The sequence below is a fragment of the Nannospalax galili genome, unplaced genomic scaffold, assembly GCF_000622305.1.
Source record: "Nannospalax galili isolate Female #2095 unplaced genomic scaffold, S.galili_v1.0 scaffold1169, whole genome shotgun sequence".
Taxonomy (NCBI): Eukaryota; Metazoa; Chordata; class Mammalia; order Rodentia; family Spalacidae; genus Nannospalax; species Nannospalax galili.
Genome location: NW_008360301.1, coordinates 348824 through 374259, shown reverse-complemented (window position 1 = coordinate 374259; position 25436 = coordinate 348824). Strand labels below are relative to the sequence as shown.

Here is a 25436-nt window from a genome sequence, read left to right as displayed (position 1 = left end):
GAAAAATCGGATGGAGTACAGCACAGAGTAGGCACCCTTTTTTGCTAGCATGTCCAAGTCCCTGGCTCCTACTTCCCATACCAGGAGAAAGCAAGCAGAAACACGCAAGGCAGGAAGAGAGGCCAAAGACTGCACTAAGCCTTAAAAAATCTTTTGCTACACCAATTTACCAACAGCACCTCAATGTACACATCCCATCTGCGGCCACCTGGATGAACCAGAGTGAGGTATCTCAGGTCCAAAGCTATGTGCAGTTAGGGGACCTGCTCCCCAAGTCATTCTAATATGCCATGTCTGGAAGACAGTGGGATGGTAGGTTCAGTTACATGTCCTATTCCTTGGAAAACCACAGATAGGCTTATCTTCTTCAGTCCAGTTACTCTTCAGCAAGTTATTGTAAGCCAATCACAAGGCTACATTCAAACATCCCTAGAAATGTTACTATATTTTTCCTACATTTGTTTCCTGAGGACCAAGGTCTGGGGGAGTTACCAGCACAGTGAGAATCATGATTAGTCAGACAAGGGCAAGTGAGAATGGAAACTAGGAGGGCCTCAGCTGCTCACAGAGAAGACTCCTAAATAGGTCTCGTCAGCTGGGGATGGGCTGGAGAAAGGGTGGACCCAGCGGCTAGGGCTGCCTTCCATCCCAGAATAATAAAAAGTATCTTTGGACTTTGTTCTGGGTCTCTGCTACAGAGTGCCTAGAAATCCTTGGAATTTCCTGAGTGATAGGAGTGCCTTTTGTTGTTGAAGAGTCCCAAAGGACCACAGTCTGTGCCCTGAAGGGACACCAGATGCTTCCCTAGACAGCTTCAGCCTTACCTCACTGCTGGGAGGAAAGGTGGGTGGCACGAGGTTATAAAAGCTCTGGAAAACCGGGATTTGGGGACTTGCAGGTTTGGTGAGCCCAGGGGCTTCTGGAGGAAAGGCATGAGGTTTCGCAGCCCCGTTCGTCCCCAGAATCCCGTGCGCCTTTGCTTCTTTGTTGCTCCTCCAGTGCGTGCTTCCTAATACACCAGCAAGGGTGAGGTCTGTGGACTGTGCGGTGCTAGGGATGGAACCCAGGGCCTTCCCTGAGTCCTGGGAACTGCCACAGGAAATTACTGATCACCAAGAAAAAGTAATAGGAACTTAAAACTGATCAGTCAGAACACACAGGAGGCTCCTTCGCAACAAGCATGTGAAGTGGGAACAGCCTTGGTGGACCAAGTACTTGTAACATGTGAGAAACACACCAGCTCTGCATAGCAGGTGTCAGAAGTGATTTACAGGACAACCAGCTGCTGTCAGGCAATAAGACAGATCATGATGGTGGCCAGAAGCACATGTCTTCTGAGCACTGGGGATGTGACATGTTACCGGATAAAACACACATGGGATTGTGGGATCTTAAGGAAGAAAGAAAATCTATTAATTTCTTACGTTATGTGTTGGCAAGACACTGGTTCTATTGAGCTAATTCAGGAATTACTATAATCAATCTATTTCCTCTTTTTAGATGTGGTTACTAGGAAAACTAAGGCTACACCTCCAGTCCACACCCAGAGCTTGCTTTCTATTTCTACAGGGTAATATTTTGAGATTTATCTCAAATTTTCCCAAGAAGAAGGCAAGCTGTAGATTTATAGATTAAAGTATGAGATATAATAAAGGGATGTTGTTGACACTCAGGAAGCACTTACTACATGCCAGGAACTAGTTCACTTCATGAATCCTCGGCTACAGGGTGCCGCCGCCGCCTCCGCCGCCGCCTCCTCCTCCTCGTATAGTCCATGTCTTTCAACTTCACCCTAGCCTTCATACTTACTCCTTCTGAAAAACTACTCCTATTCTTTGGGCGCTCCTCTCCCCCCTCCCTCTCCCCCTCCTCCTCCTCCTCCTCCTCCTCCTGCCCCAGAGGAGAGAGCAGAGTTTTGGTGCCAGGAAAGGAAAGGGGAAAAGCTCCAAGGCGGCAGCACCCCACTTCAGTCCTGCACACCATGATAAACGGGCTTCCTCCAGAATGGGCCTGATAAACAGTATTTCAGCCTCTATGGGCCACATTGTCACAACTCCACCATGGTACCACAGACGTAGCCAAAGATAACACAACTGAACAAGCCTGGCTGTGTCCTTTTCTCTTTTGTCTTTTCTATGTTTGTTTCTTGAGATAGCTCTCATACGGGCTGGCCTTGAACTGAGACCCTCCTGCCTCCATCTCTAAAGTGCTGGGATTACGTGTACTACCATATATAGCAAGGTCGTGTTCCAAGAAGACTGGATTCAACAATAGGCAATGAGTCAGATTCAGCCCATGGGCTGTTTGCCAACCCCTGTTCCACACTATGAAGAAAAAGGTATTCTGAAATAAATGTGTCTATCATCAGGGCACCAAGCTGTAAAATCTACAAAAATACCTTTCATAAAACACTGATTAGATTATTGTAGAAACAAGGTTGGACAAAGGTGGTAAAATTCTGCCAAGTCAACTTGCTGTCAGCATCTAAACTTTTACTGAACATCAAAAAGTAGACCATTTAGGCATCTGCACTAGCAGTATCGAATGAATGGCGAACTATATTAAACTATTACTTTTTTTTTTTGGTCTTTTTGAGACAAGATCTCCCTGTAGCCCCAGCTGTCCTGGAACTCACTATGTAGATCAGGCTGGCCTTGACCTCACAGAGATCTGACTGTCTCTGCCTCCCGAGTGCTGGGATTAAAGGCATACACCACCACGCTCGGCACTACTTTTTACTTTTTAAATGTAGTTACTAGGAAGATATGGTTTGAATGACAAGTATTTCCCACAGGCTCCAGTATTTGAACACTTTTGTCAGTTGGTGGAGCAGTTCAAGGAGTCGTGGAACCTTTAGAAACTGTGCCCTTGCTAGAGGAAGCACATCTCTGGGGATGGGCTTTGAAAGTTCATAGCCTGGTCCCACTTCCAGTCTGCCTTCTCTCTACTTCCTGTGCATGCTTGAAGACGTGGGCTCTCAGCTTTCTGTTCAGGAGCCTTATGCCAAGTCTCTTAGCCCTCTGGAACTGTAGAACAAATAAATTCTTCCTTTTATAACTTGCCTTGGTCATGATGCTTTATCACAACAGAAAAGTAACTAAGACAGCAGGTAAAGTCACACCTCTCGTTCAGCTTTATAGCTTGCATTCTATTGTCTACAATGGTCCAACAATATATTTGACATCAACAACATGAAGGGAATATAGTAGAATCTATAATCAAACACAGAAAAGGATGGGGGCTTCTGGGCCAGAGCCGGTAAAACTACCATCCAGCATCATGTGTGTGGACCCAACCTGCATAATATAACAGAACTCACCACAGAGGGAAATCACTCAGAGGGAACCAAATGCCCACAATGCCTTCTAAACAGAAGCAAGGTTTGTTACTGGACCTGTGCAAGTCTTCTGATGACTCCCAGTCCCTGGTTTCATCTACTACCCTATAACAAATCAGTGCAAATTTAGCAGATAAAGTAACAGTTTATTCCCTAAGTTTCCATGTAGGGACCACACACCTGGGCCCCCACCCTAAGCTGGAAGGAGTTACACACAAGCACATCAGGGTTTTCTCTGAAATTTACTACAACTCCTCACTACAGAGTCTGATGAAAATTCCACAGCAGGAGAATGAAGGAGCATTAGTCCATCCTTACACCAACTCAAAAGGCCTCAAGAACTGTGATTCCTGTGAAACTGAGCTAAACTCACCACATAAGGAAATAGCCTGGAGGGAATGAAACCCCTGCATGCCAGAGCAGAGACAAGGTGTGCGGACAGAATCAGAACCACGTGGGTCTCCTGTCTCCTGCAGAACCTCGTTCCTGGTTCCCCTGTACAGGCCACACTGAGGGGTACCTGCAGAAGGACAAAGGGGGACAGAAGACTAGAAGAAAAGAACATCTAAGGCAAGTAAGAGATGGAGAAGAGGGCGTCAGGTTGCTCCCCACACATTCCAGTTCCTCCAAGCTAGAAGGGGTGCCACATGCTAAGTGCTGCCTGTGCCAGTACTGTGCTGCTCACACCCACCTTTTCCCACTAGCCGTTACTTCCATCCCCCCTCTTCATTCTTTCACTTCCATTAAAAATCCTCTTAAAAGGTACCCCACAAAGTAATTTACTATATTCTTAAACCAATTAGGGAAACATCATAAAAACCTAATAAAGAATTAGGGTAATACTTTTGGTGAGTCATGCTTGGCAGCAAACTATGACCAAGGAGTAATAGGAACAGGTTTCTCTCATGTACTGTATTAGTCACCTGATGCTGCCTAACAAAATAGTATACATTTAGCAGCTGAATGCTACACAGCTGATACCTAAGTTTCTGTGAGTCTGGAGTTTGGCATGACTTGCCTGGGTCTTAGTTACACAAGAAACAACCAATATGCATGCCTACACAGACACCCAGTCATACAGTCTTCTAAACAGGACTTCTGATAGGCTATCTGCCTGTTTCAGGCATGACAAACCAGAAATATAGTCACAAGCCACATAATGAAATTCCAGTTGGCAACAAACCATGTACATGAGGGTCCCCTAAGATGAAGATGGTGCTGACAACTTCATATTACCTGGTGACACCCCAGCCACCATGATGCAGCAAGAAATGTTTGTGGTGACAACAATGTACTGTGCCAAAAACAGCACACATGCAACTATGTGCAGCACATCACAAGGAACGATGGCTCACTGATGTAGCCCTGCCTCACAGGGGCCCCCAAGGCCAGCCTTCCTTGGGGGAAGCTTACACATTTAGTATATTATACGTATTATCATCAGGGTGTACTCCTACTTCATTTTTACTTATTTATTTTATTTTTTATCTTCTTGAGACAGGGTCTCCCTGTAGCCAAGCTGCCCTGGAACATACTACATAGACCAGGTTGGCCTCCATCTCGCAGAGACCCTCCTCCCCTGCCTCCTTACCTTAGTGCTGGGATTAACGACCTGTGCCACTGTGCCTAGCTTTAATTGTTTTTTAATACTAAAATGCTCTGCTGCCTTATACCGGCGGCAGTTTTAGATTATTTTGAGCTTACACTGTGTCTCTTGATTGCCTTTTGTTCTTGTGCTTATTAATTTAATCCATATTATTCTGTTCACTGTGGCCCTAAAAACAATAGGACACACACACACACACAGGCTACACCTTTTAGATATGTACCATGGCTATCTGGTATTCCTGTATTACCTAGATTTGTTTGAGTACACAGTGACATGTAAACAACCATGAAATCACACAATGACAAACTTCTCAGAGCACACCCCCATGGTTAGGTGAGGTGTGGCTGAAACTGCAACACTTTCTGAAAGTGTCTTTAGAGAATAGATTACCAATTGAAGGAACAGCAGGTTCTCTGTCTTAATTGGCTGGTGACTAAAACCATGACAATCTACCTCTACCATCAAGTTTATGCCCCAAATAAAGCTCCAAAGAACAGCTTACTAATAACAAGAATCGCAGTCACTCTTAAAAGAAAAAAGAGACACCCCAGCTAAGAGTGTTCCATCTGCTGTCAGGGCTCTTCAAAGAGCGGGCCACCTGCTCCACAGTAAACACCCAGGAAGGCTGGCCTTGGGGGCCCCTGTGAGGCAGGGCTACATCAATGAGCCAGTATGCTGCCCCTGAAATTTAAGGGCTACTTTAGAGGCAGCCAACTTTAAGGACAGAGTAGAGTATACAAATTCTAGTCTATTTGCTATAAAAAAGCAGTAGCACTGTTTTATAACCATTCTGAAACAAGATCCTCTAGAATACATGAACTCAAATACTGGGTTGGTTTTTTTTTTCTGACTTCCAAGGCAGCATAGCCTGGATAAAATTGGTTCTTCTACACCACTGAAAACTGGTGCAACCTTTGGAAGTATGTCACAGCCTGATGAATCAAAAGCCATAAGGACGCCTATACTACGAAATTCTGCAGCCTCCTCTGAGGAATTTAAGCCACAGAAATGACTCTGCTGCGTTGAAGTACAGACACCTTGTCTGTTGGAGCCAAGGCTTAACCGTCTACCTCAGTAGATGGCTTACACAGAGAAGGGCCTTTCAACTCCACAGGTCATCACGCGATAACAGGAACAAACAGGACAAGGTTTAGTAGTAAAGTGGAGAAAATGCGCATGCTGAAAATTTGAAATTACACAAAATGGTGACAAATACCAAGTGACTGCAAAAATGAAGCTTCTTCGAATGGTAGGACTGCAAGGGGAGGCTTCTTTCTCAAGAGCTATCTTTAGGAGTTGGTGTCCAGCTCACTTTGGCAGCACATGCTCTTAAAAAACTGCAACAACACACAGAAGTGTTCCGTATGAGAAGAAAGTATGCTGTCCCTATCATTAAAAGAAAACCTACACCACAAAAAGCAAGTAATAAACAACAGGGCCAGAAAAGTATCTGAAATAAATGAATAAAGAAATAAACAAATAAATAATAAGGGAGAAGGAGGGAGGGGGAGGGGGAGGAATCGGAGTCTTCAAGTACCTAGGTGTTCAGGCTGCACTTTCAGACCTTTTTGCTTGGCATTGCGACAGACCTCATCTCAGGGAACCAGAGCAGCAGACTAGACCATTTTGATCCTTCCCACTGGTTTCTCGCTCAGTCGGACAGGATAGGCAATCAGATTTTGCGGCAGCTTCACCATGTTTTGTTCCTTAACCCTGAAGCTGCGGGTTCCTGACGCAAGAGTCCTGAGAGGCTGGTCCCGTTGCCAGGGAAGGCTGAAATAATTAAGGACATGGGATGTCTTTCCAAGTACACTCCATTAACCTGTAGAATGCAGGCGCAAGATGCTAAGGATCATGGCCGTGGCCAGCACCAAGGGTTTCAGTACTAGCTTGCAAATAAAACACACCCCCCAAGAAAACACTCCAGAGCAAAGTTGTCAGACTGACACTTAGATAAATTGCTTAGCCTCTTCAAGCTGGCCTCTTCATCTGTTAAACAGGGCTAGGGTAGCCTCGTACGGTGGTAGAGAGAATCGAATTAGACAACTCATATGAAATGCTCGGCCACCTTAAGTGCTCAATAAATATCAGCTCCTACTGCTCGGAACTAGGGCTTCAAGAACATAGCTTCACTCAGGCCACCACTGGGGAATTCTCACAGCTGGGTTGTAAACCTCGAACATGCAGGGAGACACAGTGCAGGCAATATGTGAGCCAATTCTTATCCCCCAATTTTTACAGCACTTTCCTTTAGATACAGAGTCAAAACCTCCAAGGACTGCTTTGCCACAGCACGTGGGAGGCAAGAAGCAGAACTCTTTAATGCATGACGTTTTTCAATGTTACTGACTTTGATGATCCTGAAGTCATTCTAAGTCCCTAAAGCCCCTAGCCCAACTGCTGTAACATTAAACAATCACTTACCCCAAAACAACAAATTCACATTAGTGTTTTTAGCTAATAAACTACATATATATGACAAATTAAATAATTACATTTATAAAAACATAACAGGAATTTTTACGGTTTAAATAAAATTCTTTTTAGATTTTCCTTTAGCTAACATATTCCATTTTATCTGCTTGAAGGTAGATAAAATATTGCAAGACTGGAAAGAGTTCTGTTAAGCAACAAAATTCAATTACTTTTCTCCAAGGCCTAGGTAGATTGCCTTGGTGTCCGGGGCATCATCAGAAAACAGGATGATGTTGGTCCCGGCCAGGCCCCTCCTCCTGTACCACGGGCCCCTCCTCCCATGGCACAATGCTAAGGCCTGGAGACTCCTTGTCAAGAGTCCCCCAGGTTTTAAATGGTCTTTATTTCAAGCAATTTAAATATTAAATACTTATTAATATAACATTCAAAGTTGGATCTGAGACATACTTCTCTCTGAGCTTCTGTATGAACACATTGTGCAAGAAGATTCAGATGCAGGTCTAACCAGCAAGCTAAGAAGGGTCTGTCTGTTAGCTACCATTTCTCTAGTGACTGCGAACGCCATGGACTGTGTAACTACAGTCATACTAGAAGGAAATACTAAATATAAGCTACAGTTGGCAAAAATAAAAATGTCTTTTCCTCCCCAAGTTCATGGACTCCTGTGATGTTCCACCATGGAGCACTGGGTTAAATAACTCAGAACTTTACGCTAGATCAAACCCCTGATTTAACACATTTTTAGATCCAGACTCAAGGATGCAGGGGAGACTGAGCTCCTTTTCAGAGCAGGAAGTTTTTGATCTGCTGTGATTCTAAGAAAGGAGGGCTAACGGAGAAGACACCTGACCATAGTCAAGGCCCCTGTTTGACACTCATGCAGGATGTACTGCTGCCTGAGTCCTCTGAACAGGCCTCACTTACCTCGAGTGGAGGAGATGGACCGAGACTTCTGGCTCAGTACCTCCCACATGGGCAGTTGGGGCTTCCAGAAACCTTGTAACAGGAAAGTCCCAGAGTGGCCAGTTCCACAAACCAGCCTTCAATATTCTCCAACCACACAGATGGTCTTGGAGGTCAAGTGACTTCCACACAAAGGCACTGAAATTCATATCTACAATCTTTACTAATTAAAACAAAAAACTAGATGAACAACTTTTTAAGAACACCAGAAATCAAGCTACGCCCAGTGGCACATAACATACCTGTGGTCCCAGCACTCAGGAAGATCTCTTGAGATCAGGAGTCTGAATCTGGTTTTAGCAAACCAGTGAGACCATTTCTTTGGGTAAGTGGTGTATGTGTGTGTACGTGTGTGTGTGTGTGGAGGGGGGGGGAAGAGGAGAGGAGAGAAGAGAGGGAGGGAGGGAGGGAGAGAGAGAAAAGAGAAGGGAAGGAGGGAGGGAGGGAGAGAGAGGGGGAGGGGGGAGGGAGGGAGAGAGAGAGAGAGAAAGAGACATCTGCAGACCCAAAGGGAAGTCAAGTATATCACAGACGAATGGGTTGAAAACAGCCACAGGATTTATATTCAGGCATTTTAATAAACAAATGCAGTGCCACACACTGTATCACATAAATGAATGCAATGAGGCTCTGCAGCCCACATCATTTTGGGGATGGTGGAGGAGAAAGCTGTTTCCTAGCCCCAACTCTCAAGCGATATCATTACTGAGGGGTATTTGGAAACAGAAATCAGCTTCTGGTCTGAACCTTGTATACACTCAGGAGAACGGTCAGCTACTATTCACCCTCCAAAAGAAAAAGAAAAAGAATTTTCTAAAATTTTAGGTCAGTAAGCCACTGGAGGAAAAAAAAAAAAGTTGTCTACAAGAGGTTCCCCAAGCCAGCTTAGAATTCTGAGCCAAGTCCTGCCCAAGGCACACCCAAAGCCACCAGAGCACTGAACAGGGGGTAACTGTGGCTCAGTGGAGTGGGAAGGGCAGCCAGGGCAGGCTCAGAGCCAACCAGCATACATCTATACATACCTCCTTCATCCACTGGCACCAGGTCTCAGCACTGGCTATGGACCACTGTGCCAACCCTATTCCTACCCAGAGTTTCCCCAGGAAGTACCTCAGACAAGGGGACATGCAAACCCTAAGGCTGCAGAAGCCAATTCAGACCACTGCTCTCCTCCTTCAACCTTGAGAGCTACAAGGCTCTCTCACAGCACAGCCACCAGCAAACTGACAAACTGAAGAGTTGTGGGAGGTTTCTAATGTGCTTGAACTTGAACATAGCCTCCCTTAAAATAAAACCACTTTTGGACAAACATTTCAGAATAGTCCTTCCCTGGTCCAGACCTTTCCATGACAAGGCCCTTGGTGCTCATTTCTCCCTCTACTACAACTTTTGAGACCATCAAACTGAAGGCAAAACTGTCTAAGAAGTACTGTGAGTTCAAACAAAGGGAGCCAGTTCAAGGCTGTGGAAGCTACAGACAGAGCAGTCAGAACAGAAGCCTTGCATGGAGCCTCAGGACTCACTTGGAGTAGCGTGGCAGGCCTCCATACAGGGAAGTTAGCAGAGTTCAGGCTAATCCATAGCAGAGGCTCTCAACTTCCAATACCTACCAGAACCACATGGGAAACTTGTTCAACAGGAAGATTCCAGACTAATCTGTCTCAGAAGACTGAGTCAGTAGGTCCAAAGCAGGCCAGGGATTTGCACCTCTACATATCCTAAAAACACATTCTAGAAATACCACACTGAAGCACCACCCTGTCACCTCCTCCACCACAGTGCCGAGGGGCTGTGCTGCCAAGCTTTCTACCTCCACTGAAAATCTTCCTCCCCTGGAGACAGCTCATCGCCCATGTAGTTACAAGCAGCTACTGCAGACAGAACCCTTCCAAGAGGACAGCCAAACTCTCAGCTCCAAAAGCGACTTCTCCCAAAGAGTAAGGATAGAAAGGAGGAAAAAGATCAACTACAGTAGAGAAATCTGTACCTCCTCCAGATGACCAAGGTCAACATAATAGCTGGCAAGTCATGTTGACAGTATGTGCCCATGGAGAGCTTATCAACAGAACATTATCTAGAAGCACCTGAATAGAGACTCTCAATGAGGGATTGTCTAGGTCAGGTTGGCCTGGGGGCTTGTGGGAGGTAGGGGGAGGGGGGTTCTTAATAGAGTTATTTGAGGTGGGAAGACCCACCCTGAATGTGGGTGGCACCATTTCTTAGGCTGGGCCCTGAACTGTTTAGGAGTGAAAAAAGCAAGCTGAGCGAGTGGGGTGCATGCGGTCTGCACTTCACTATGGATGTGACCAGCTGCTTCAAGGTCCTGCCCTGGCTTCTCATGAATGATGGACTATAACTTGGAACTGGGAACTAAAATAAACCCTTTCTCCCCTAAGTGGCTTTTTCTAAGGATGTTTTAATCACAGCACAACAAAAATGAAACAGTGCCCTTGATATAAAGAGAATGGAACTTCATCTCTGTGGTCACAACCCCAGTCTAATAATGAGGAAAATATCTATCTCTCAGTAAGAAACCACTGACAAAACACCTGGCCAGTGTCCTCAGAACCAAAGATAATCAAACCTGTCAGAGAAGCTAAGGTAAAGGAACACTAAATGCAATGTGGGGTCCTGGGACAGAAATGAAAAGACATTAAGTACAAATTAAATAAATCTAAGCAAGGATATGCCTGTTAACAATGGTGCCCCAATGTTGGTCATTAGATGTGACTAAGGCCCCACAGGAATGCCCATAAAGTAAGGGAAAGTCAGATGCTGAATATGGAGCTCACTGGACTATCTGGAACTTCTCAGTAAATCTGAAACTATTTAAAAATGCATATGGAGATGGGTGTGGTGGCACACACTTAAAATTCCAGCATGGGGGGAGCAGGGGCTGAGGCAGGAGGCTCTCCAGTTCAAGGCTAGCCTGAGCTACATAGCAAATTCAAGAACAACTTATGCTTCATAGGGAGATCCTGCACTCCACACACACACACATACACACACACACACACACACACACACACATTGATGTAAATTATAAAATATATATACATAAAGTACCATGGTTGGCTTTGAACAGTAACAAAGTATACTTTGATAAAATCAGTAAATCACTGTACTCATGAAAATAAGTGGCCTTGACTAGCTCAGGAGAGGGGGCTTTGCTTAGCATATCTGAGGCCCTGGGTTTGAGGTCCTGAGTCTGATATTCAACACTGTAAATTAAAAAGAAAAACATACTTACTGATTACCTTAAAACAATGAGTTTTTGACATGATGGAAACCCAATAGAAATGTACTACTCTTTAAAAAAGAATATATTATATATACTTGAATCTATAAAATGATAAATACAAATGCATGAGTTTGTAAAGAAACAAATTTGTACCTTTCAATGAAACTGAAAAAGACTTATTTATACACAGCAATTCTCCCCTTCTCAACGCCCAAGAACCAGGAATCCAAGCATTGTTCTACCTTTAAAGTCACATCACAAACCTCATATCTCCAAATTAAACTTGATTTACTCTTGAATTAAGTTCACAAGAAACACTGAGCATTAATTATAGTCTATCATTAATTAATTACAGTATTTCACATAAGGCATTTTATAGCAATCCACATCATCCCAAGCTAAAGAAGACACATGCAGCCTGGTTCAGGGTGAATCAGAGGAATCACTGATCGTGATTTTACTTACGTTGAAAGCTAACATTAGTTTATCTTCAGATGCTAAACAGAGCTTGAACAACAATGCTGTCCACCTTTGGAAAATCGTTTTGTAATGTCTTACTGTCATGTCAAAATATCTTTGTGATGTGGGTACTGGATTGAAAAGCCAACAGCTCCAAACACTGCATTTAAGAACAAAAGAAGGTATGCTCAAGTCCCTGTATGCATCTGGGCACAAAAAGAAAGACCCCAAACAGAGTGAGAAACAGTTTTCAGTTCTAAATTCGACCAAGAAGAAAACAAAATGAAATTGTAACACGGCTGACATTATTAATCCATGAAACATTTTTAATCCTTGAGAAGGCACAATTTGATTAAGCAACCCTTTTCTAGATTAAAATGTGAGGGCATGATGCATTTATGTTATCAACCAAAACAGAAAATAAGAAGTATCTGTGTGCTGCCTGCAGCCAGCCAGCACTCCACTAAAAGCAGCAGTGAGTAGTTTTTACTAACTTTAAAAGAATGAGTAAGCAACAGAGAAGTTGAGTTTTCATTCTCTGAAAAGAACGGCTAGTTGACTCAAAATCAAGTGTTCATCATGTTCAGACAGACAGCCCAACTTTCATCCGGAATAGCTACAGCCATGAGAATGCGGGTGCTCACCCCAGTGGCAGCCACTAGTCACAACTGGCAACAAGAACATCTTCACTCAGGTAAACCTTCCCAGCCTCCATTTCTGAAGAACTTGGAAAAGCATTGTCCTGTTCCAAAAGACTTGAAATGAAATTCTAGTAGGGCATGGAAGGGTGAGAGAGACTTCCAGTGGTCATCACCAACACAAAGCTAAGGAACTGTGACTTTATATACTTGTTATAAGGATTAGAGTTGACTGTGAACTTGTTAAATCTCCAGGCTGGTTTACAGGCTTCCAGAGGGTAGGTCTTTGTCTGGCTCCCATAGCCCCAGCACATAGCTGTTATCAATAAGTATTCTTGAATGAACACAATTTAGTTAAAATACAATCCTGACAGCAGTCCAACACATGGGTGGGATCAGGATGAATAAGGCAGGTTGGTCTTACCTCCACAGTCATCCTCTTCTAACCACACTCCACACACTGCTACAAGTAGCAGCGGGCTCTATCTGCCGCTTAAATCATTCATTACATGCTGCTCAATGGAAATATTCTCTAATAATCTAGGACTATGCCAGTCCAGCTCTAAAAGAGACAAAGCTCGCACCCAAAGAGAGTTTAAGGAACATTAGTGGCAACCCCTTGTTCCACAAAAGACAGGACAGGTGTCAAGAGAGGGTAAAACTGAATTCTGTAACTAGCCAAATCAGTAGCATAGGAACAAAGACTGTATCTCTACTGTTGTATGAATCAATATTTTGGAAGGTCAAATTTAGATGAGCCCATTAATTAAGTTCAGAATGATACAATTTAATCCAGTTCCCATTATAATGAAAATGGCAAGAAATCTCTGCCTAAGGCTGCCTACCAACGGAGGAAGGAGCCACTGCAGAGCCACAGTGGAGTGAGGGGTCTTCGGCTTTCAGCGTGTCCCTGGCCTGCCACACCCCAGCTAGGCGCACTGTGGAGCTCTTCCCAGAGACACTCACAACTGGGACCCCTGTGGGCCAGGCCTAGTCCCTGTGACCCACACTTTCCTCATCTACAAAACAGCCAATTCACAACACTGCCCTCCTTCCACCCAGGCTGGAAGAAATGACACTGAACAGCCCACAAGCAACAAAAAGAAACATACACTGTTTGGCAGCATTTAACTTCAGAACTTTCCAGTCCTCCCCAAGAATTACCATTAACTTTCCAGAGGACTTCCTCAGTCCACCTGAGGCAGGACTGAAGAAAAGATGGGCTATATTTTTTTAAGGATCTCAAGAATTTGAAAATTCACAAAACGCTGATAGTGCATGTATCCTAGTAACAGAACAGGAAGGTCTTAAGAAACAAGGTCAAAAAAGAAGAACACTGTGACAGGAAACAATTGACACAAAACAGAAAACAGCGATAAAGCCAAAGTGACTTGCAACCCACAGGTCTCCTCCACATTTCTAGGGTTTTTTCTACTTGATCAAGTAGGAGTCTATTTACAAAGAAAAAAAAGTTTCAGACAGCAACATCATACTCTAGGCTAGCTAATAGGTAGTTTCTTAGACACTGGGAGTCAGCAACTAACAGCCAAATTAGAATTTTTCCTTTCCTGTTCTTTCGTAAGGTCTCATTTGTGGTATTTTTGTTCTCTCCCTTAAAGAACGTAAGAACCATACAAAGAAAGATATAAAACATTCAAACACAAATGTGCCCGGCTCAAAAATTATCAGGCTGAACCCTGAAGCCCATGAACTTTAGTAATAACAAACATCTTTTCTGATAGATAATCACCAGAGTGAGGCTTCTCAGAAAACAGATGTCTTTGACTAGACCACTACTTATTATAAGCAGCTGATAAAAAGCCCTCCATTACAGCTGCATCAGTTGGCATCTGAGGTGAACAGACTTTAAAAACATCCCAGCCAGGTATCAAGATGTCTACTGCAAAAATCAGCTTTTCCTAGGTATGTGGTACAAATATGCTGAATTAGAAATAAAACGGCAGAATGTGCCACTTTAACACTAACATTACTGAAGGCAAAAAGCAGCTGTCAATTACATTTAAGTTTCTCCTTTACATATTTAACTGCACAGATGTGTAAACGCTGTCTTGCGGTACTATTTTTACTATGTTAATTAAAATGGAAGAACAAAATTGATCTCCAAAAAGCAACTGTGAAATATATTGTGCCACTGATTTAAACAGAGCACAGCAGCATTCACATGTCCAGGTTGCTTGATTCTTGGTCATGGGCGCTGTCCTATGTATTACGGGGGTTAGATGGATCCCGCTCTGAACCCACTAAACGCCAGAAGCACTCACTAAGTGTGACTAAGTGTGGGAATGTCTCCAGACACTCCCAAAAGTCAATATGGGCAAAACTGTCCCAGCTGAGAATAAGTAAGTTTGACAGACACTGGGTGGAAGAGGTCCAAGTCCCTGTCAAGTTTCATCAAATAGTAACCTTTAAGAAAGTATTTGTGGATCTGCAAAAATGAGTTGCTTGTTTCCCAATCCAAAGCTAATAGCTAATCAGATCCCCCAAATGAATATGAAGCTGCAGGTACTATGTGCAGAATAGTTAAAAAAAAAAAAAGCATTTTCTTCCTTAGATATGAGCCCCTGACCCATCACACACATTCTGAGCAAGAGGATCCACTTCTACAGAAGGCAGATTCATTGTCTTTATCTAGGATGACTGAGCACATTAGCGTGGCACAGCTGAGTCTAAAAAGACTACGGGAGACTCTTAACCCACAGATGGTTCTGGTTCATGCAGCAAGTTTCAGTTCTGCCCAGGCGAGGTAGAGGACTTGTCTGAAGGGACGAGACTGTTTCTAAAGCCAAGTTAGGCAGAGCAATAAGGATGCACAAGGAAAACACAGGTCAGCAGGTCAGGCGGAAAGTGTGGGGCGGATACTGGACACAAATGTGAAGAAATGAGGGGACAGCCCCCAAGCATGAAAAGAGTGGGAAAGACAAAGGGAACTGAACACAAGGAACGATCTGTTTTACTATCTAACTTGCTAGATTCTGCCAAGTTTGTTTCTTTAAATGTACTGTTCACCCTTATCAAGGTTCTGGAAATTTTCTAACACAGGCTTGACACGAGTTTTTAAAATGATTGTCCTTAAAATGAACACACACAGCTGAAGAAGAAATAGGCAGCAGATACTTCTGCAACTGGGCTCCTAAGTGACATAATTAAAATATCTGTTGATTTGCAGACAACCTTAAATACTCAGCCAAAACTTACATTATTCAACTGAGGCATATCCTTGAAGGAAAACCAGGGGCAGACTTCATCCTCTAGAACAGTCATGGGCACCTTTCGAAGCTTTCCCCATCTGCTCATAGAGGTGTCTGAACCCTCTAATGGCCCCAAGGATACTCCAAACACTAACAGCTGTGTTGAAGGCAGTCTGGCCCACATAAAATTTCCTAAGAATAGCAACCAATGCCATACTTTTCATGAGGACTTTGTAGCAGCTGCTTCCAAAAATACAGATCAAGAGGCAACCTGGCCTTCCATGACCAGAGAAGATGTCAAAGCCATCTTGGAAATCCTCAAGATCTTCACAGATGTCAGAGAGGCACAAAGGAAAAGAATTTGGTAGGGCCGGTTCCAATGTTGGCAGCAAGCATCCATCCTCGGATGTGAATGCTAATAACTCAACAGCCTGGAGAGAAGTGTGCCAACAGTTCAAAGGTTAGAGACCTAAGGCAAGGAAAAAAGTCACTCTTGCTTCCTTGGTCCTCACTGGGATAGAGATGGGATAAGCCCACTATACAGCTACTTCTGAAGGACTACATCACACAGAATCACACCATGGTGCCCACAAGGCAGGCTACACATGATCACCATGCAGCTACAAGGATGGCACCTCCATTCTCACATTGTAAACTCAGAAATGCTCCCAAATCGAAACTGTTTGCATGTCCACTTGATGCCAAATGGAGTGAAATGGAAAACTTTACTCCAAAACTCATGTGATAGGCTACAGGTAAAACAAGGGTGAACTAAAAATAAGTGGATAAAATTCCCTTTGAATTATGTATGTAAGGTATATAAGTAGCCTAAATGAATTATATGATTGATTCTGGTCCCATCTCCCACAATACCTCACTATGTAAATGCAAATATCCCAAAATCAAAAATCTGAAACTCTTCTTCTTCCATGGGAAGTTCAACCAGTACAAAAGAAAAGCCTTCCCACTCTCAGTGGTAAGTCTCTCACACAGAGGCTCTCAAAGTATGATGCTGCACTAACCAGACCTCTGTAGCAGATGCTCTACTGGGGCCATCTGGAGAGATGCTGATGTTCAACTCAGGGCTGGATGATCAGGCAGTTTAAGGACCATCAGCCTATATATAGGGTACAGTGAGAAGTGGCCAGGGGAGGAGAGGAGTAGCCAGGCCAACAGTATAACCCTTCAAAGTTACCTCTCCATGGACACTGAAGTAGATTTAATTACTCATTGCGTCCTTCCAAAGCCCAGTGCCTCCTTCATAATGTGGCTGATAAGATGCTTTCAGAATGAGTCTATATCCAAGTTCCACTAGGTACCAATGATTTTTTTCTATCTGTGTTTCTCAGATCTTAACTGTCATAAAAGTTTATGGTTGTTGTATGCACTTCAGACACATTTTGATGAAAGATGGTGGCCTCACTCAGAGGTTGAGGTGGTGAGAGGATAAATTCCAGACCAGCCACTGACTGGCTACAGAGCCTCAGCCAGCTAACCCAATTGTCTTGCCTTCCTTTCCCAGATAAAAGCAGAAAGTGCCATGCTCAAGTCTGGTGAGGATCCAATGAGTTATTATTTATAATGTGTTAGATGAGTAATTACAATGTCTGGAGTGAATGTATGTGTAAGTGTGAGGGAAAAGCTAAAAGATCACTCAAAAAATGTGATTTTAGCAGCTTACTTACGAATTAAGTACTCAGCATGGCTAAGAACTATATAAAAAACTTATTGGACATTGCAATTTAACCCCTAGAACTGAAGACACAGTTGAAAATGATTTGTGAACTACAAAAGGTACTGATTATTCATATTCACTTTTAACTGAATTTGATTTTGGTAGCACAAAACTGGTTTAGTGAGATACACATTATTCCTTATAACTACATAGATTATACCTTCCACAGAAAAGCAGTGATGATTCCACTATCATTATTCTAAATTGTTTCTATGCTGTTTTGGAGGCTTGGGGGAGGTAACGGGGTTGAGACAGGGTCTCCCTGTAACGCCAGCTGGCCTGGCACTTGCTATGTAGACCAGGCTGACCTTGATTTCACAGAGATCCACCTGCCTCTGCCTCCTGAGTACTGAGATTAAAGGTGTGAGCCACCAGGGCTGTTTCTACAGTCTTTCATTTCTAACATCTGTTGCTATCTTAATGTAAGCTGAATGAAGCTTAAAGCATGAGAAATGTACAGCCCTGAATTCCCCAACACCACAGCTGTCAGGCCACAGAGCATCCAAAATGTACCAAGAAGAAAAAGACATGCTACAAATGTGCAAAGTGTGCTGGACTCTGAAGACAAATAAAGGAATGTGCTACAGTGCACTAATCATGAGTATATTGATTATACACAGAAACTGAACTATTTTAGATATAATGGATAAAGAAAAACAAAACAGTTGCACTTATTTCTTTCTACATTTTCTAATGTGGCCCTAAGAACAGTTAAAGTTACAGCTAGGGCATTGGTAACTCTCATGGCATCTCAATGGAACAGTATCACTCCTGACAAATGATGGCTTCAAGTGGCATGCTGAGGGAGACACTCCATATTAAAATGTGCACACACACTCCATCTTCTACTGGCAATCTCTCTTCTCATGAAGGAGAGCCAGGCTCCTGCTGCATTTTATGCAAAGCCATGCAGCAAGTCCAGCAGCCCAGATACAGCCCCTAGTAGCCCCAATGCAGGGCACATCTATGAAGCAGTTTCTTACCGCTGGTGACAAACTGCTGTCAGTATGTGGCTAAGGACAACTTGGTAGCTGGGGGGAGGGGAAGGTTGGAAAAGAGGCAACAGTAAGACTACAGACCCAAAATCTGCCACGCTGGGTACTCGGAACATCTTGGGACATGGAGCCGGGGGTAATGGAGAGTCACCAAGTGCAAGGGTGGCCAAAACTGTGCATTAGGGAGCAATGAGGAGACTGATTGGCAGGAGTGGTGAGAAGCTGTTTTGATATTCAAGTCAACGAAAGCAGAGCAGCCCTGCAGTGAAAGCGATATTTGGAGGCAGAATCGATAGGGCTGATGACCAGATTTGGGAGAAAAGAGGGAATTCAAAGATGAATGAGCAGCTCAATGAGGAGGAAGACAACTGGAGGACAGGCAGGCCAGGAGATGCTGCACTCTGGTACACTCCAAGTTTAGAAACAGTGAGAGAGAAGGTGGTGAATCCATACGAATGAACAAACAAACTGAAGAACAAATGAATGAACAAAAAATGAACCAACAAAGGAGCCATGAATTCACAGACCTATGTAGAGATGGAAGGTGAACGGTCAGGTGAAGGCCCCTGCTCCTGTGGTCATCAGGAACACAGACTGGCCTTGGTCAGAAACACACACACAGCTCAGAGCACATCTCACCAAACACCAGCACTCTGGCTCCCATGCCTGAGCTCTGTCAGCAGTGCAGGCCCTGCCCTTGCTATCATCAAGCGTCTGCAAATGCTTTCCTTCCCATATAAAACCTACTGTGTTCTCTGCTGTTTCTCAATTTTATCACAGTCCTCATAAAGAAAAGGAAAAAAAAAGCAAAACACAGCAAGTACCCACAGCCAAGCCACATGGTGAGGGCAAGCATCCATAATGGACGAGGCAAGCCTTTCTCTCTTTAATCACTCAGCTTAAAACCTTCGAGGCCAGTGCCAAGGCTGCTGTCATGGGGTTTGATGGCTAGACTCAATGAGCTGATGGTCTCTCCTTACTTCTCACTATTCTGAAAGCAGCCCTGGTAGTTGGCCTCAGATAAAGATAAACAGATTCCAGATCTGGGCAGTGAAAGCAACTGCACATCCTAAAATCAGCCTTGTTTGGGAACACAGAGTTAAAGAGTGCAATGGATGGAACTGGGTCCCCCAAATTCACATGCTGAAGCCCAACCCCCAAGTACCAATACAGTCATCCCTCAGTATCATGGAAGAACGGCTCCAGAGTATCCAAATCCTCAGATGTTCAAAACCCTTATTCAACATTGCACACATCATCTGTATACCACAAATGCACTCATCCCATATATTCTAAGTAATTTCTAGATCTATAATATAAAATGATATATAAATTGTATCTATAATGTAAAATTGCATGCAAATTGAATTAATGAGTAATTACAGGGGAAAAAAAAAAACCCCTCTGAACATATTTAGTAGAGACACAATATTTTTCCAAACAGTTTTTGTTTGTTTGTGATAAGGTCTCATAGCCCTGGCTGGCCTGGAACTCCCTAGCTGGCCTCAAGCTCAGAGATCCACTTGCCTCTGCTTCTACCTCTTGAGTGCTAGGATGAAAGGTGTGTACTGCTACCCTGGCTCCAAACAGTTTTGATCTACAGTTGGTCAAATCCAGAGATGCTTGGGGCCAACTGCATCTGGAGACAGAACATTGAAGAGTTAGAGTTAAAGTACCCTTATCCAATAGAACTGATACCCTTCTAAGAAGACAGGAAGACACTAGAGACCTCTCTCCTTGTGCACAGGAAATAATAATGATAATGATGATGCTATCAAAGGACCAGCAAGGTAGGCAGGAAGAGCAGCCCTCACCAGACACCAGCCTGGTACACACTGACTTTAGTCTCCCAGCTTCCGGAATGGTAAGAAAATTAATTCTACCACTTCAGTCACTAGCGAATACTACTAGTTATGTAGTATTATATACTACAGAAGCCCAAGCAGACCAATACACAATAAAAGCAGGAATAAACCTTCAACATGAGAAGTCTTTCCAAGGCAACTGGCTTCTAAGTGAAGCAAGGACACACAGTCACTGCCACTGTTTCTATCTGCCTCCATTCAAATGGTTCTTTTTCCAGGAGTCAGCTGCCACATATGATCTGCCCCACCCATGTCTGAACACACCTGTAACATGATTATGATACTGTTCGACCCAGAGATACTCCAGCCTCATCTACTGCCTACTCAGCAGTGACCAGATTCTGAGTAAAAGGACTTAAACATGAGTTTAAGTTCTGCCCTGGCACCATCCCCTGAATCCACCTTCTCACACAGACATATGACTCAGACCCACTATGCCATGTTATTTAGAACATTTAATATGGCAGATGTGATAAAAACTTGTTAACTGTAAATTACATTAATATCTTATTCTTGCCTTATTATGGCAGTTTAAGTCTTCCTTAACAACTGGCCGACAAGTGTATCTATTTTCCAAAACTGTCTTAAAAGAAGAAATTACAATAGAGGTTGGATTTCCCTTATCCAAGAGGCTTGGGGCCAGAAGTGTTCCAGAATATGGGGTATGTGTACTTGCGTAATGAAGTACGTATATATCAGCCTGAACAGGACTACAGGGCAAAGCACTGCTTATGCTGCTGTTAAGTTATTTTCTGTCATTTGTGTCTACAACTTGCATTTGTAATCATTTTAGGAAGAGAAGATTAAGTCTAAACAAGAACTTCCTTTGTTTCATACACACTTCACACACAACCTGAATACAATTCTCTATAGTACTCTTAAAACACCTGAATTCTGATCAAATTTGTCTTGGGGTCAGAGTGGAATTTTCCACTTAGGACATCATGTTGATTCTCAGAAAACTTTCCATTTGGGACCACTTCAGATTTCAGATCCTCACATTAGGGATCCTCTACCTGCAATTAAAATTCTGTGTATACCTGGGGCTGGAGAGATGGCTCAGCAGTTAAGAGCACTGACTGTGGTTAAAAGCATTGACTGCTTTTGCAGAGGACCCGGGTTCAATTCCCAGCACCCACATGGCGGCTATGAACCGTCCTTAACTCCAGTTCCAGGGGAATCCGAAGCCCTCTTCTGACCTCCGAGGCATTGCCTGACACGGATGCACTCAACATTGCATGACACAGATGCACTCGCATACATGCGGGCATTACACTCATACACATAAAATAAAAATAATAAAATATTTTAAAATTGTGTATACATGAAGCTTTGTTTCTTAAAAACATTACCAATGCAAACAGCAGAAAAAGAGGGACTGACTCCAAATAACTACTTCTTAGCACCATAACAAATGCTTTGCCCAGAGTCACATGTCAAACTGGCATTCACAGCCTTGTCTATTGAAAAACAAAAAAATCAAATGTTCAAACCAGGCCTGATAGCACACACCTGTAATCCCAGCTTTCTGGAAACTGAGGCAAGAGGATCCATTTAAAGCCAGCATAAGCTACATAGTAAGACCCTGTCCCACTCCTCCCCTACAAAAAAAGACATTCAGACACCCCACCATGTGGTTATGGAGTTGGGTTTGTCTGGCTTATAGTCACAATGCTGGTGCACAAAAAAGATTGTGCAAGATTACCTTGGGGATATGTGTAAAAGGGTATTATGGAGCATAAATGAATTTCATGGTTTTGTTTTTGTCTTTAGGGTTAGCCTCAGGGCTAGAAATGACTTATCTGACAAGAGAATTTACCAAATAGAAAGGCCGCCAGACTAAACTCCCCCACTGTCTGGAAGTTCCAAGGACCAGCTATGTATGATGTGACAGGGTTCTGAGGAGAGGAAATAATTGTGATCTCATGACTAAACCTGCCACGGGAAGGTAGCAACCCCAATAACACAGGCCCCAGAACTCAACACTTAAGTGGCAACACCTTCCAGCCCATGGGGACGGGGGATAGTGAAGACAACTGGGAAGAAGATGAAAAATGTGAGAAAAAAAAAAAAAAAAAAAAAAAAAGGGCTGGGGAGGTTCAAGGGCAAAGCCACCACTTCTTAGTTCAGAGGAAATTGGTAAGATGTGGGAGAGAAATGGCTAGTGGGAAAAAATGAAAGGTTAAGATACCCACAAGAGCCAAGAAAGGGGACCAGAGCCCTCATGGATGAGTCTCAAGAGGGTAGTGAGAAGAAATGGGAAATACCACTGTGAACCTAATATGGCACTACCAAGTCAATCAAAGGAATTGTTTTGCTTCCGTGGCCTAGAGGATAGAGACTCTTGAGAGGGGACTGCATAGTCCTTGGGGTGTGGGGGGTAAGAACAGAGGATGTAACTCACTAATAAAACTTTACCTTCAGGTACACTGGGATTTGTCCAAAGTGAAAAGCAGAAAAACAAAAAGACTTTTTTTAAAATTGCATTACTACAATGGCCTAGAGACATGATGAATTATGTTTTTGCCATAGCTGCATGCCTCTGACAGCCTGTTACAAGGTTGCTTTGACCTCTTTCTGAGCTACCTTAACTCCGGTATTTAAAAAAAAAGCACAAGCAGTATCTTTTTTTTTTTTTTTTCTTGCCTATGTCCTTTGAAAACACCCTGAGAAGCATTTCCATCACTCATTGTAAGAAAGAGAAACAATTTGGAAGCACCATTTGCAGTCCTGGATGGGAAAACTAATTTCCCAAGTCTCTGAAGGGAGCTGTCGGGGAGTTTCCAGTTCATTTGTGAGAAAAGTTAGCTTACTAGTTTTCCCAAGCATTGCTCACTACCCTGCTCTGCAAGCACCCTTGAATTCTTCAGTCATGAAACTTCAGTTTTAACATCAGAAAATCATTTCCACAAGCCATGTCATCCCCAGTGCATACTGCAAGCTACTCAGAAGCATTTGTGTCCCACAGAGCAGCCCAGCCTGGTCTTGCCAGGGCAAATTAAGCTAATGCAACTGATCAAATAAAGAACTCCAGGTCACTCTGTGCAATCACTGAGTCTTGGAGCATTTTCAAGGGTTATCCGGTCTGCACACACAAGGAAAACCGCCGGTGGATTTAACATGGATGAAAGCACATTTCTCAAACACTTGAGTGCTGCTGTTTGTTGAAAATGCTCATTATCCAGCGTTACATGACAGAGATCAGGAATATGACAGGGTCAAACAGAGAGGGGATGTAGAAGATGGAAGCATGGAGAGAAAGCAAAACGCAAAGCCCAGAAACAAAGCACTCCTACCTGCAAACCACCTTCTACAAGCTCCACCCATTTTAAAATGGTCAGTCTATGCAAGTGAGGGGATGGGTTTAGAAAGCAGCCAGGGTTCATACAGCAGCAACTCTCCACCCAGAGATCAGTCCCACTATTCAAAAAGTTAAGAATCTCAGAGCCCGGCAGGCAGGTAGATGTAGCTCCAAGTTCTCCATTTCAGACCACTGGGACCTTTACATCCTTCCATCAAAACTACACCCAACCTACCTAAAGGACAGAGAGGTTAAGTAAGATTAAGGCAGGGCTGTTCCTTGTCCCAAACCTCTAAAACCCTAGAACCAGTGTCCATCTCTTCCTTAAATACACTTTCTCCACGCGTCCACTGACTGCCCTTCACTGTACAAACCTGGCACATGGTTGAAAGTCCTGTTATTAACGCGGTGGTTGTTATCTATGAACACTTGGTAAGAGAACTGAAGGAGTGCTTGCACGCAAACTTTACATCTGTTTTGATAATGCAGTCACCTTAAAATTTTGAAAACTATGGTTGATAACTCTATTTTTTAAAAACCCAGCATGAAAAACACCCGGAATTACTTTTATTGAGGCTCAAAATCCCAGCGAGGAGCCTGGACCGGGTGCAGGATCAGGAAAGAACCTGAGAGTCCCCAGCAAGCCACGCCCACTGGCCGCTGGGCTCAGTTTCGTTTGGGGACAACCAAGAAACAGGCCTGGGCACCTCCAGCCCAAATTGGGGCCTGCTTATCCCATATACTGACGAAAACTTAGCAGAATCTGCCTTAAACCTGTTAGCAAAATGAGCAAACCTAAATAAGGGCGCAACTGCCGACCCGAACCGGCTAGACTGGTGGGGTCAACTCCAAATGCTCGGCTTTGTCCCCGAAGCTGTTCACAATGCCAGCGTTAAGTCACGCCTGCTATCCATTAACCAAAGACCCCCAGCATCCCGCGCATACCTTTCCGGAGAACTGTTATTGTCTACAAATTAAAGCGTTTTGCAAATCAAACCCCTCCACGCTCAAAAGGGAGGTGCCCTCGGTGCATTAAAAGTCACACATCAAATTCTTCCAGAAACCACTTGCTTAAATCGCCCTTAATAAACCAAGAGGGCAGAGCGGCGGGTAGAAACTTTGGTTCAGGGGGTTTAAGACTTGGAAATGCCGGGCGGGTCAGAGGCTGGAACCCGCCACAAAAGCGCCCTTCGCCGAAGCGAGGACCTCCTTCTATGAGATGTGACAGCAGCTTCGTGCCGGTCCATAAATAGTTCTAAAAAAAAAAAAATACACTAAGTTCTCCGCAGCCATCGGGGTCTCCCCAGTCCCAGCGCTGGGGCCCTGGGATCCCAGGCTTTCCTTCCCAGGCACACGAGCCCGGCGACCCCGCCACAGCACGGTTCCCACGCCGTCCCTCGGCTCCGCGTCCCTGGCCATCCGCAGGCCGGGCGCTGCCTGCGCTCCCGGGGATCCCGGTCCCCGCGCGTGACCACGCCAGCCCCGAGCCGGGAAGGCTGGCAGGAAGATGTGCATCGGAGGTGCCGGAGAGTAAGGACGCCCAGGCCGCGGCGGGGCCGAGGGCACCCGCGGGGTGCGCGGGGAACACGCTCCCCGGTCCCTTCCCCGGCCGCCGAAACCTGGGCGCTCCCAACTCCGCCGCCCGCCC

The 25436-nt window shown here is 44.1% G+C and overlaps 1 protein-coding gene across 2 annotated transcripts in view; it reads right to left on the bottom strand.

The window, feature by feature from the left end:
* The window catches only part of Nck2 (NCK adaptor protein 2), a 148789-nt gene extending 123746 nt beyond the window's left edge, over positions 1-25043 (bottom strand). The window contains exon 1 of one of the 2 annotated variants that reach the window (XM_008824238.3): positions 24734-25043. The gene's annotated coding sequence lies outside the window, so the exon portion shown is untranslated. Of the gene's footprint in view, positions 1-6483; positions 6660-24733 lie in introns of those variants that run through there. The other variant, XM_029559215.1, reaches the window with a different exon arrangement.
* Positions 25044-25436: the final 393 nt, after the last annotated feature.